We start from the raw sequence: 11530 nt of genomic DNA on the forward strand, positions 1-11530 counted from the left end.
TTCTGCTCATGATTTCTGGAACTATTTATATCCTTTTTTTTAAAGTGAAGTTTCTCACCAGTTTGAAGGGGATAGTGATGAGGTTCAGAAACCATCTGTGATGACCCAGGGTGGGATATAAAATAAAAACAGTCACAAAAAACAGGTAAAGCCCCTTTTATTCCTTCACTTTGCTTCCAAACTCCAAATATCCTTGATTGGAGACAAAAAAGTCCCACACAAGCAGTTAGAAAAAGGAGGAAATGCCATTTAAATTATAAATAGTAAAAAACAACACAAACCAGGCAAGATAAGGGCTGGAAGACGTCCACAGATATCAGAGCACACACTGGGAAGGACGCCAAATTCAGAGAGGAACAATAAAGTAGAGATATTTCCACGCTTTGTTTCCAGCACTCGCCCGTACACATGTGCGTCCTCTTATCCAGTTGTCACAGCTGCAGCCCATCAAGAGGATCAAGGCCCTCTCCTCCTCAGTAGGCCACGTCTCTTCCTTATCCTCTCCTCCTTGCATGCCCTAGGATGGAGAGGGGATGGGCCTGGGTCCTCCTCTGACTGTCCAGCCAGCCTCTGCCCTTCCCCAGCCTCCTCCACAACCTCCGGAGCCACGCTGCTACTCCCTGTCGCCTGTTCCTCCTCTCCCTAAGAGTCAGTCTCCACCAGGGGCATTACACCATCTTTAGTCCTGACCAGCTTAGGCTGCTTTCAGATGATCTCTAAGATTCCAAGTACCAACATTTACCATGCTGGTAAAGAAAGATATAGTATTGCACCTCAGTGAACAATTAATGTAGTTATCTGTATTAACTTTAGACCAAGTTTCGGTTATACTGATAAATGGTCTGTATAGGGAGATAACTATGGTAGAAGACATGTGCTTCTGTTGATACTCTTGGATCTCTCAATGGTTTTTGATGTCACTGACCACAGCATTATTTCGAACAATGGAATTGAGATTGCTTCATCATTTTGCAGTGATTTTGCTATTTCTAAGAAAACTATCAGCATTTGTGGAATTTCTTCTCAGTCCTTCGGTAATTGTCCTGGAGAATCTGCAATGTTTCATCTTGCGCCCCCCCCCCCTATCTCTTTTATACTTATATAAAGCTAATAATATGAAATAGCTAATTGGCACCAGTATGTTGGGATAATGAGCCACATTTCTTCTCTGTCCAATGTTAGAAATATTTATGAGTTCAAAGGCCTACATATAGGAGAATAATTGGGACTGTGTTTAACCAAGATGTTGGTTCTCCAAGCATTTGTTTGGGATAATGGAATGAGGGGGGGTTACAGCTATTACAGCTAATAAAGCAAATGCACTGATTCTTCCTTCTGGTTATGTATGTACTGATAACTTCCATCTTGGATTACTCTCGTGCATTTTTGTCAAATGGATGTTTGTTATTGTTCTAGAATGTGGCACATAGGATGGAATGGTTGATGCTTCCAGGGAATCACTTCACTTCTATGTTAAAACAGCTGTACTGTCTACATCTGTTCTGACCTACGCCCTTTTCCAACAAATCAAACACAACCCAAAGGGAACAGAAACCTTGTAATGCTTCTGCATAATAATTAGCTGTGTTAAGCACAAGTCTTGCCCAACTGTCTTGCCAAAAGATAACAGACAAGAAATAATTTGCAATATAACAATCTTCAAATACAAACTCAGGATACTGGAATGTCCATGAGGCTGGAGTTTCAAAACGTCTTTGCCTTCTGCAAAGTACATTCATTTCACAGCTGGCTTTTATCTTCTTGAAGGAGGGGTCATTACCTTGCAGACTCCCAAGTCGCCCGTGATGTTGTAGCTGCTCTTTCCTACAAGCAATCCTGCGTGCACGCGCACTTGGCACAGGCTCCTTGGAAATCTCCTCATCACTGCCGCCAGCCCTCACAATCTCTGAAGGCAGCAGTCCACTCCCTAATGGTCCTGGCCCCTCATCTGAGTCCTCACTCTCCTCAGCTGTCCGCACCTGCTGCCGGCTAACCACAACAGCATCTGGCTTTCTGGGCTTATTTCAAATGTGTCGCTGTAGTGTATTTTAAACTCTTACCCACTTAATTTCAGATTATTTGCAGAATCAATTATTCTCACATAGTTGCATATTCTTAAATTGTAGGGGTAACTTTTATAGATTCTACCACAGATGTGTTGCTAATTTGGGAATGGGTAAACATTAGCAAACCTAACCATAGCCATATTTGGTGTACATAGTCGAATAAGTGAGTAATCATTAGAATAGCAAAGAAATCACACAAAACAAAGAACTAGACGGGAAGGGAAGAAAGTAATATTATTACCTTTATTGTCAGAGTACAACATGTGTACAGTGAGATTGACTGAGATTCCCTTCGTGCACCCACTCCCCCAACACAACTCACAGTGAGGACAGAAGTCCCTAACCCAGTCCCAATCTTATCTAGCACAGCCTGTTAGATGTGAGCTTTCTTGTTCAAACGTCTGTGGTGTACTATCCTCAAAAAAAGAAATCAGAAATAATTAGGATCAAGTATGAGGCTGTTCATTCCCTAAATCATTGTTTGATACAATGGAGTAAATAGGAAGATGATAAATGTGTCAGTTTGATAAAACTGCTTGTTTGTATATAATATAAGAACACTCTGTAGCTACAGACAAATAATACTTCCACACACTCTTCAGCTGTTGGTTGTATTAAATTGAGATCCATGGAAAAAGTTTTTCCTACAGTTTCTGGTATCATGAACATGATGGTGAGAACGATGGGTGATCACTGGAATAATAACACTGTTGCTGCTGAGTTTAGCACATTCTTGCCTCAGGGTTTCACCAGCAACTTCAAAATCTGACCCAGCTGAAGATTGTTGTTAGGAAGAAGAGTAAATGTAGCAAAGAAGCTTTGCCCCATCACAACTGTTGAGATATCAGAACAAATAGGAAGTTGGATTTGATATTCATCTGTGTCAGGCAATCACCTGCCCTAGGCCCTCATTTATATAATAAGGTAATCTTTCAGAAACAGATTTTATGTGTCAAAAGGCTGGGTGCATAACAGCTACTCTAAACAGGTGCCCCATTGACACTGATCAAAGATGAACATCTTCCTGAAACTACAGAGCAGATGTTTCATACTCCAGTGAAAAGTGGTTGCTGCAGGTGGATTAGCATTAATACATGACATCATCTCATCTAAAAAAGGGGGGGCAGAGGTCCTATATCCCTTTTGCAAGGCAACTATAGGTGAAAATGGGACAAGGGGATGAGAGTGTCAACAGCTGAGCATTGAAGGGGCTGGAGGAGAAAGAACCAAAAAAAGATAAATTAACAGAATCTGAGCTTTCAATTTGCAGTTTCCTATCACAATGATATTTTGACAAAGACGAATTGGCATATTTGAGAAGGAGGAGGAAAAGTCAGAGAAAGTGAGAAAAGAGTTCAGTAGGTAGAATAAGGATGAAAAAAAGTACAAGCAAGAGCTTGTGAGATCGTCTTCTCTACCATAATGCATTCTAAATTCTTTTTTCTAAGAGCACAGCAAACAGCAAGAGAACCCATCCCACACAATTAATGATTTTCACCCATTTAATGCAACACTGACTAAGAGGACTTTTCTTCCTTCTTATAATACATGATGATGCAATCAAAGCCCCATCTGGTGTGTTTTTTATGTGCATTGGTCACACCACGTTGACTTTTTGTTCTACATCCTGCAGACTCTCCTGTTACAGGATTCAGGATCCAGACAGCAGGATTGCAAGGAAGGCTGCCATTCATAAAATGTGTTCAGCACAAGAAAAGAAAACAAGCCCAGTAGGATGTCGATTGGATTGCTCCTTTTGTTATAACATAGAATATAATAAACTACCAGAATCAAAACTTTTTGAAGTAACTAAATTGGAATACAGAATAGCATCTCTACCAAAAAAAAATAATGATTATTCAAAGGTCCAGTGAATACCCACTGCTAATCCAAGTTTTATTTCAGGTATTTTAAAAGGCAGAGGAAGAGTTTAATTTTAAATGCCTACAAGGAGAAAATGTTCTCAAACAATGTGTTTATTTTAAGAAGAAATTTCACTAAAGAGATTATAAGAGGCTTCCCGAACAGAGTATTTCTGTACTTTTGAAGTTACATTTAATATTTAAATTCTCCAGACCTAGTTTTTGGCCTGCAAAATTAGAAGCAATGTTACATGCTTTGGATCTCAATAGGAATGATCCCTGTGCAGATATTGATTTCTCTTATGGTATTTTTGCTATGGATTATCTGAAGGATAGCAAAGAAGATGCATTGAAGCTAGTGAAAGCTTACTGAATCCTAGAGAGACCAAACTGGCCTACTAGAAAAACCAAACAAAGAATAAAAAAAGATACATGGCAAGGTGGACAGAACGTAACAAAAAAATATTTTTGAAAAAGCAGATAACAAGAAGATGTTGCAATGGCTAAGGCAGGAAAGATGAAGAAAGAGACAACATGGCCAGTTCTGGTTGCATGAGACTAAGACTTAAGAATAATTGAATAATTGCAGAATAAATCCAGAATTGAGAAGACAACAACAGATGGCAAATACCCTCTCTGCAAAGAAGCTGAAAAACATTGGACCAATTAATGAGCTGCTGCTACAAAAAAAAAGATTGCACAGACTGATTACAAACACCAGCATGACAATTGTGCATTGGAATATCTGCAAGAAATAGCATTTGCCTGCAAGAAAGAACCAGGGGGGCCATAAGATTGACAGAGTAGTAGAAAATGTTCTGGGACTTCAGAATTCTGACAAACATCTGCCACAGAATACCCCAGACTTAACAATACCATCAGTCAATTGCAAAAGGCAGCTTTACTCAGAACAGCTTACATCCTGTGATGATAACTTTAACACCATCAAACAACAACATCTGCCTATCCTAGGTCCTTGGGAAAGATTTGACAGGTGGATTAAAAAAACTAAATCCAGTCTAAACATTTGGCTGACTGTGCAATCAACCATCATATGACATTCTGTCTGGATTTTCCATGCACTTGGGAAAGGCAAAATGAGAAAACCCAATTTCACAGCTTATCACAGGAAAGGTTCCTGAAATCAAGAAGGGTTAGGAACCATGAAAGAAATATTTTCATGTGTCAAAGCTAATGGAATGAAAACACCTGTTTTGAGTGCTAAAATAAAATATGACTGAAATAAAATAGGATAAAATTGGGGTTGGACTTTCGATCCTTTACCTGATTACCTGTGCAAAATGTTCCATATGTTGTTCCCCTACCTCATCTCAAATGTTATCTTATTAATTGCACAGGATGCTCTGTGAGTCCACCATCACCACCAAAAATGCGTGTGGCTCTTAGGGACTTGCTGCTGGCCAATTAGAGAATGTCATGATCTGTCCTTCTGAAGAGCTTTTCTTTCCCCAACAGTGCCTTTTTTTTTTTTTTCTTATGCTCAGATCCAGGATGGGGCTGAGAACTGCATTTTGTCTCACCTTCTGTTCTCAAAGAAATGCAAACATAATAATGATGAAACCTGGCATAAGAAACATTCACACCTCCCACACTGACACTGATGGTAGCACTGATGATAACAGAAGATTTCCTAACTGGGAATATGCTCCTTGCTATATTTCTCACGTAAAACAATTAAGAATGGATTTTTCTTATTAATGTGCCTGGTGGTGACTTTTTGATTAAGGAATTCACACCTTGAGAGAAAGCAGAAGATTCTAGGTATTTTCTTATCTCTTCCCATTCTGCAGTTAAGTATACAGTTTTTGTTGCAATAATAATCCAAGCTTTGATGTGGGTCATATATCAAAACTTCTGTTTTGCACTTCAAGAAATATGTCTGTAATATTTTTACACCATGAAAGATCTCTCTGTCTCCCTTTATTATTGTCTAGTTGTAAGGCAAATCTTTCTGTATTTGGGAGGTGTTACATTGCCTGAGTCATGCTGCTGTTTTGAATTTGCACTATGAACCGCATCTTCTCTGCTGGGATAATCGTTACTCAGTTGGACATCATCAGGCTAAAAAAAAAGACTTGGACTTCTCACATGCATACATCTGTAGCACTCCCCCCCTTTAAGGCTGCAATGCACACCTATGTAGTCAGAATGAATGGATGAATATGCATAGATGCATTAGGTGGAGGAATAGAAAAAGTTTTGGATCTAAGTGCACAGGCTGATACATCCAACCTCTGAAGGACAGTAGCGTTAAGTGAAGAACTTCAACAGAAAGTTGTCAGTTAATGAAAATAGAAGAATATAGTTGTTCTGATATAAATAAGAACAAAAAAGCAGTGTGAGAGCTCAGAATCAATAAGCATTAAGAGATATAAGCAAAACTCTATTTAGAGTACAACAAAAAAATGAGCTGGATGCCATTCCAATAGCAGATAAGTCATATAAAACAAAGAACTGGCAAGGAAGGGAGTAAGTTACTAAGCTATTGCAGAATTAAAACAAGTTCTTCTTTCATTTTTCAAATTGCTGTTAGGGATGGAGAAAGAAGCAAGTTAGAAATAAATATGTACGATCAAGGCAAGGCTGTACTTTCACAAAATCAATTATTGTTTGAGTCTAACAAGACAAACAGAAAGATGTATGTAATCAGTTTGATAAACTTACCTGTTTGTATATAATGTTTGTTTTCTCTTCTAAGGAAACATATTCTATTTATAAATTACTAGAACTTCAAACCAGTCTTGGTTGATGAGCCAGAGAAAGTTTTTCTTGTGCTAGCTCTGTTTTTCTCAATGACGAGACCTATATTCACAGATGTCACAAATTTATTTTTATTTATTTATTTGATTTGCCAATTGTTTACAAGATAATAAGTATAAATATATACATAGTTGTGAATACATGAAATGGGTACATATAAGAAAAATAAAAGAATAAGAGAAACAATAGGACAGGGACGGTAGGCACGTTGGTGCGCTTATGCACGCCCCTACAGGCCTCTTAGGAAAGGGGTGAGTCAATAGTAGACAGTCTAAGGTTAAAGTTTTTGGGGTTTGGGGAAGAAACTACAGAGTCGGGTAGAGTATTCCAGACATTGACCACTCTATTGCTGAAGTCGTATTTCCTGCAATCAAGTTTGGTGCGGTTTACTTTGAGTTTGTATCTATTGTGTGCTCTTGTGTTGTTATGGTTGAAGCTGAAGTATTCATTGACAGGTAGGACATTGCAATGTATGATTTTATATACCATGCTTAAATCAGACCGAAGGCGGCGTAATTCAAGGTTTTCTAGTTCTAGAATTTCAAGTCTGGTGGCATAAGGTATTCTACAACGAGTAGAGGAGTGGAGAACTCTTCTTGTGAAATATTTCTGGACTTTCTCAATTGTGCTAATATCAGATACGTAGTGTGGGTTCCAGACTGATGAACTGTATTCGAGTATTGGTCTAGCAAATGTTTTGTATGCTCTGGTTAGTAGTGTGATATTACCAGAGAAAAAGCTACGTAGGATTAGGTTAACAACTGTTAATGCCTTTTGGCTATGTAGTTGCAGTGGGCTCTAGCACTTAGATCATTAGAGGTGAGTATTCCAAGGTCCTTTACAGAGCTTGAGTCATCAACAAGATCTTGACTATTCAGCTTGTATTTTATTTTCTGATTTTTTTGCCAATATGTAAGACAGAGCATTTATTTGTTGAGATTTGAAGTTGCCATTTGTTTGACCACTCTGATACATAGTCAAGATCTTTTTGTAGGGTAGCAGTATTGTCTGTGGTATTGAACAGCTTTACATCATCAGCGAAGAGAACGCAATTGCTCTTAATATGATCATAGAGGTCATTTATGTAGACTATGAAGAGAGTTGGTCCTAGAACACTGCCTTGGGGAACACCACTATTGACAGGTACTGGATTTGATAGTACGCTCCCGATTTTGACCATTTGTTGTCTGTTTGACAGGAATGCTTCTATCCAGTTATTCAGTTGTCCAGAGATACCATAGGATTTTATTTTTAGGAGTAGTTTGTCGTGTACCACTGAATCAAAGGCTTTACAGAAGTCTATGTAGATTGCGTCTATTGCTTTGCCCTGGTCGAGTTGTGTCGTCCATATGTTTTGCAGTGTAAGAGTTGCAGATTACAGGATAGTTTTTCTGAAACCAAATTGTTTATTGGAGAGTAGGTTATTTGTCTCTAAGTGAAGGATGATGGATTGGTTAATAATTGATTCCATGACTTTACAGGTGACGCAGCATAGGGAGATTGGCCTGTAATTTTCAACTAGGCTTGGGTCTCCCTTTTGAAGATGGGGATGACTGTGGCTTGTGACCATAGGTTAGGCAAGGAGCTGGTTCTGAAATATTTTTCAAAGATTATGCTTAGAGGTTTGGCTATGGCAGTGGATAGCTTTCTTAAGAAGTAGGCACATATTCCATCGGTCCAATAGATAGAGATGGTTTTAGGTTGCGTAGTGCTTTTCAACATTGTCTTCTGTGAAATCGATATGTATTAGATCATTGTTGTTATCTGTGGTACGGCTAGGAAATACTGGGCATGATCCATTGCTGTTTACAAATACTGAGCCGAAGAATGTGTTAAAGATGTTGGCTTTAATGGTGTCGTTGTTGCAGTCTTTACCATCAGGTCCTATCAAGGAGGGATGGACCTTGAGTCTTTTAGTTTGTTGTTTACAAAATTGTAAAAAGCACGGGTGGAATTGGTGCTTAGAAGGTTTTCCTCTTGTTTAATGTGATAATTGGTGCATTCGGTCTTTATCTGGTGGCATAAATTTTTGTATCGGTTTTTGAAATTGGCAACGTGACCAGATTTGTTTTCCGCCAGAGTGATCTCTTTTTGGATTGAAGTTTCCTTATTGATATGGGTAATCTGCTTTTTTGTTTTGTTTTGGGAGTTGTTGTTGGTACATATAGTTTGATGACTCTTTTGACTTCAAGTAAAAATATGTTGTAATGGTCTTCAACAGTATTGCATCCAGTGAATAGAGATTGCCAATCAAGGGATGAGAGATTGTTGTGTATAAGATCATAGTTGCCTTTTTGAAGTTACAATTGGGAATTACATCATTGTGGTGATTTTTGTGTGGACGTATGTTGAGACAAAAGTCAATCATATTGTGGTCACTACTGGAAAAGGTTTCTTTAGTTTGTATTCCGTAAATTAAATTCAAACTATTGCAGAAGATGAGATCGAGGCAGTTGTTTAGTCTAGTGTTGTTGGTTACTAGTTGTTCCAGTCCCAGATTTGTAATAGCATTGTAGAAGGTTGTGTGTATGATTTCAGTTGTACAATCATTTAGGGTCCAGTCAATATGAGGTAGATTGAAATCACCAAGAAAGATAAAAGGGTATGGGCAGGATGCAGCCCATGTTAGTAATGTATTTAGCTTGTTTACATGTTCGATGTCATAATCAGGTGCTCTGTAACAAATCACAATGAAAAATGATGAAATTTGTGTTTTGATAATGTAAGTCCTGCCTTTCCATACTTGTGTCCCAATGTCAGACCAAGAAGATAAGTTGTTTATTTATTTAACACATATCTACTCCACCACAATCAAAATGATTTTTCAGCATCTTATATCAGATATCAATAGAACAAGTTAAAACATTCAGAGTCTTATTTAAAACAGAAATTAACAAGTAGCAATAAAAACAGCTATGAGCCAAAAGAGTGTTAACAATAAAATAAGCAATGAAAATGGTATAATAATGCATCAGCTCAGGAAAACCAATAATTTATGGAAAATCAGCAAGGAAATAGCTGTTATGATATCCCCCAAGAAGCACATCAGAGTGTCAGCATTAAGTTATGTAGTTCATATTACAATGTTGTGATTCACATTTTATTATTCCTTTTCACCAATGTCTAGATATGGGACAACTTGCCACTGTGGTTGATATTAGTCCTATTACAATTTAGAAGATGATTTATAGTATTTCCTTGAATCCTGGCCTTTGAGAAATTTTGTGCTCCTGGATTTTAACATTTTTATTGGACTTGGTTTTATTGTATGTCAAAGTTTGTAAGACTCCTGGTGCAGCATATGCAAGTTCAAATAAATGTAATAGTGAAAACAACACAAACTGAAAGAAAAAAAGTCACTTGCATCCATAAATAGTACATTTTACAAAACAGAACAAAGCTGGAGGCACAGAACCATTTTCAGAGAGCTGATGGTGATTTAAAGGAAGCTTTTCATCTGAAAATGCATGTGTTTTCATTTTGTCCGGTTATATCCTCTGGGTTAGTTTTTCAGAATCAATAGTAGAATAAGACTGTATATGACTCACAGACAGGTGATTTCAAACTGCTTTCAACATGTTGTAGAAACAACTGTCTGCAGCTTAGTTTGCAAAAGCAACTGGCTTCCCTTTGATAGTACTGAATATGCTTATTTCAACAGAAAACCATGAAAACCATACATGTTTCTTGAAAAGAGAGTCTGATTAATATCATATATGAATGCACATGTCTGGGTGCACACACCGATGTTTCTACAAAATAATGTAGAAATTACTTGAAATCTAAATTGGCAGCAGAAGTTGTAGTCTAAAGCAGTTCACATTTCTTAAGGAAGAGTTGTGGGGGCTGCCCCACTATTAGGCTGATTTCAGGGGGATTGTTTCAGGAGAAAGAAGTTGGAAATAGCAGCACATGTTCAAGCAGAAACAATCTCTTAAGCTGCCAGTAAAACAAGTAAAGTGAACAATCTTACCTTTTTCCCATGTTGAAATCATCCACTTCCAGTCCACTTTCCTTATACTTAGAATGGGTTTGTTTATTTCTCTGTTTGTTTATTTATTAAATTTTTATGCCACTCATCTCACTGATACAGTGATCTGGGTGGCTTAAGTAAAAAAAAAAAGTACAGTAGAATCTCTGGTCACGAACATTTCTGACCACGACCAAATTGGGCTTTGACCAAAAAATTCACAAAATTTTTGAATCTGGTCATGAACACATACTCGGGTGGCGATCAAACATGACCTCTGACCCAGAAGTTCCTAACAACAAAATATTAGAAGATGAAGAAATACCCAAAGTTATGGAACAAATTATGGTCATGACCAGAGGTTCTACTGTACTGGAAAACAATTAAAATTAGGGGGGAAATGAATAGAAAAGCTAAAAGCCAAGATGGAAGTGATCTGGCAGTGGGGATCTTCTCTACCCAATCAGCCACCCTCCATATAACAGGGTCAATTGGCAGAGCTAAGTTTTTAGGCTCTTCCATCCAGAAGACCAGGAGTATGGGGTGTTTCTCACTTCTGATTGGAGACTATTCCAGAGGACGGGGGCCACAGTAGAACATCCCACCAGCCAAAATTCTTTGGCCAACATGATCTGAAGTAGGCCCTTTCTGCTTAAAAAAATATGGGGTGGGTTAGTCTCATTAGGTGAGAGAGTTCTTCAGATATCCCAGACCCACACCATAAAGGCTTAAAGGGAATGACCAACAACTAAGGTTCTTTCCCCAAGCAGCAAACGAAACTTTGATAGACATGAGCCACCATGATGATAGTCTTACTACCTAACCACTAAAGAGACGTGTGCCATTGCAGT

Source organism: Notechis scutatus, chromosome 2 (genome assembly GCF_049901735.1).
Source record: "Notechis scutatus isolate UNSWTSFEM ecotype Mainland chromosome 2, rNotScu1.2, whole genome shotgun sequence".
In the NCBI taxonomy this organism is placed as follows: domain Eukaryota; kingdom Metazoa; phylum Chordata; class Lepidosauria; order Squamata; family Elapidae; genus Notechis; species Notechis scutatus.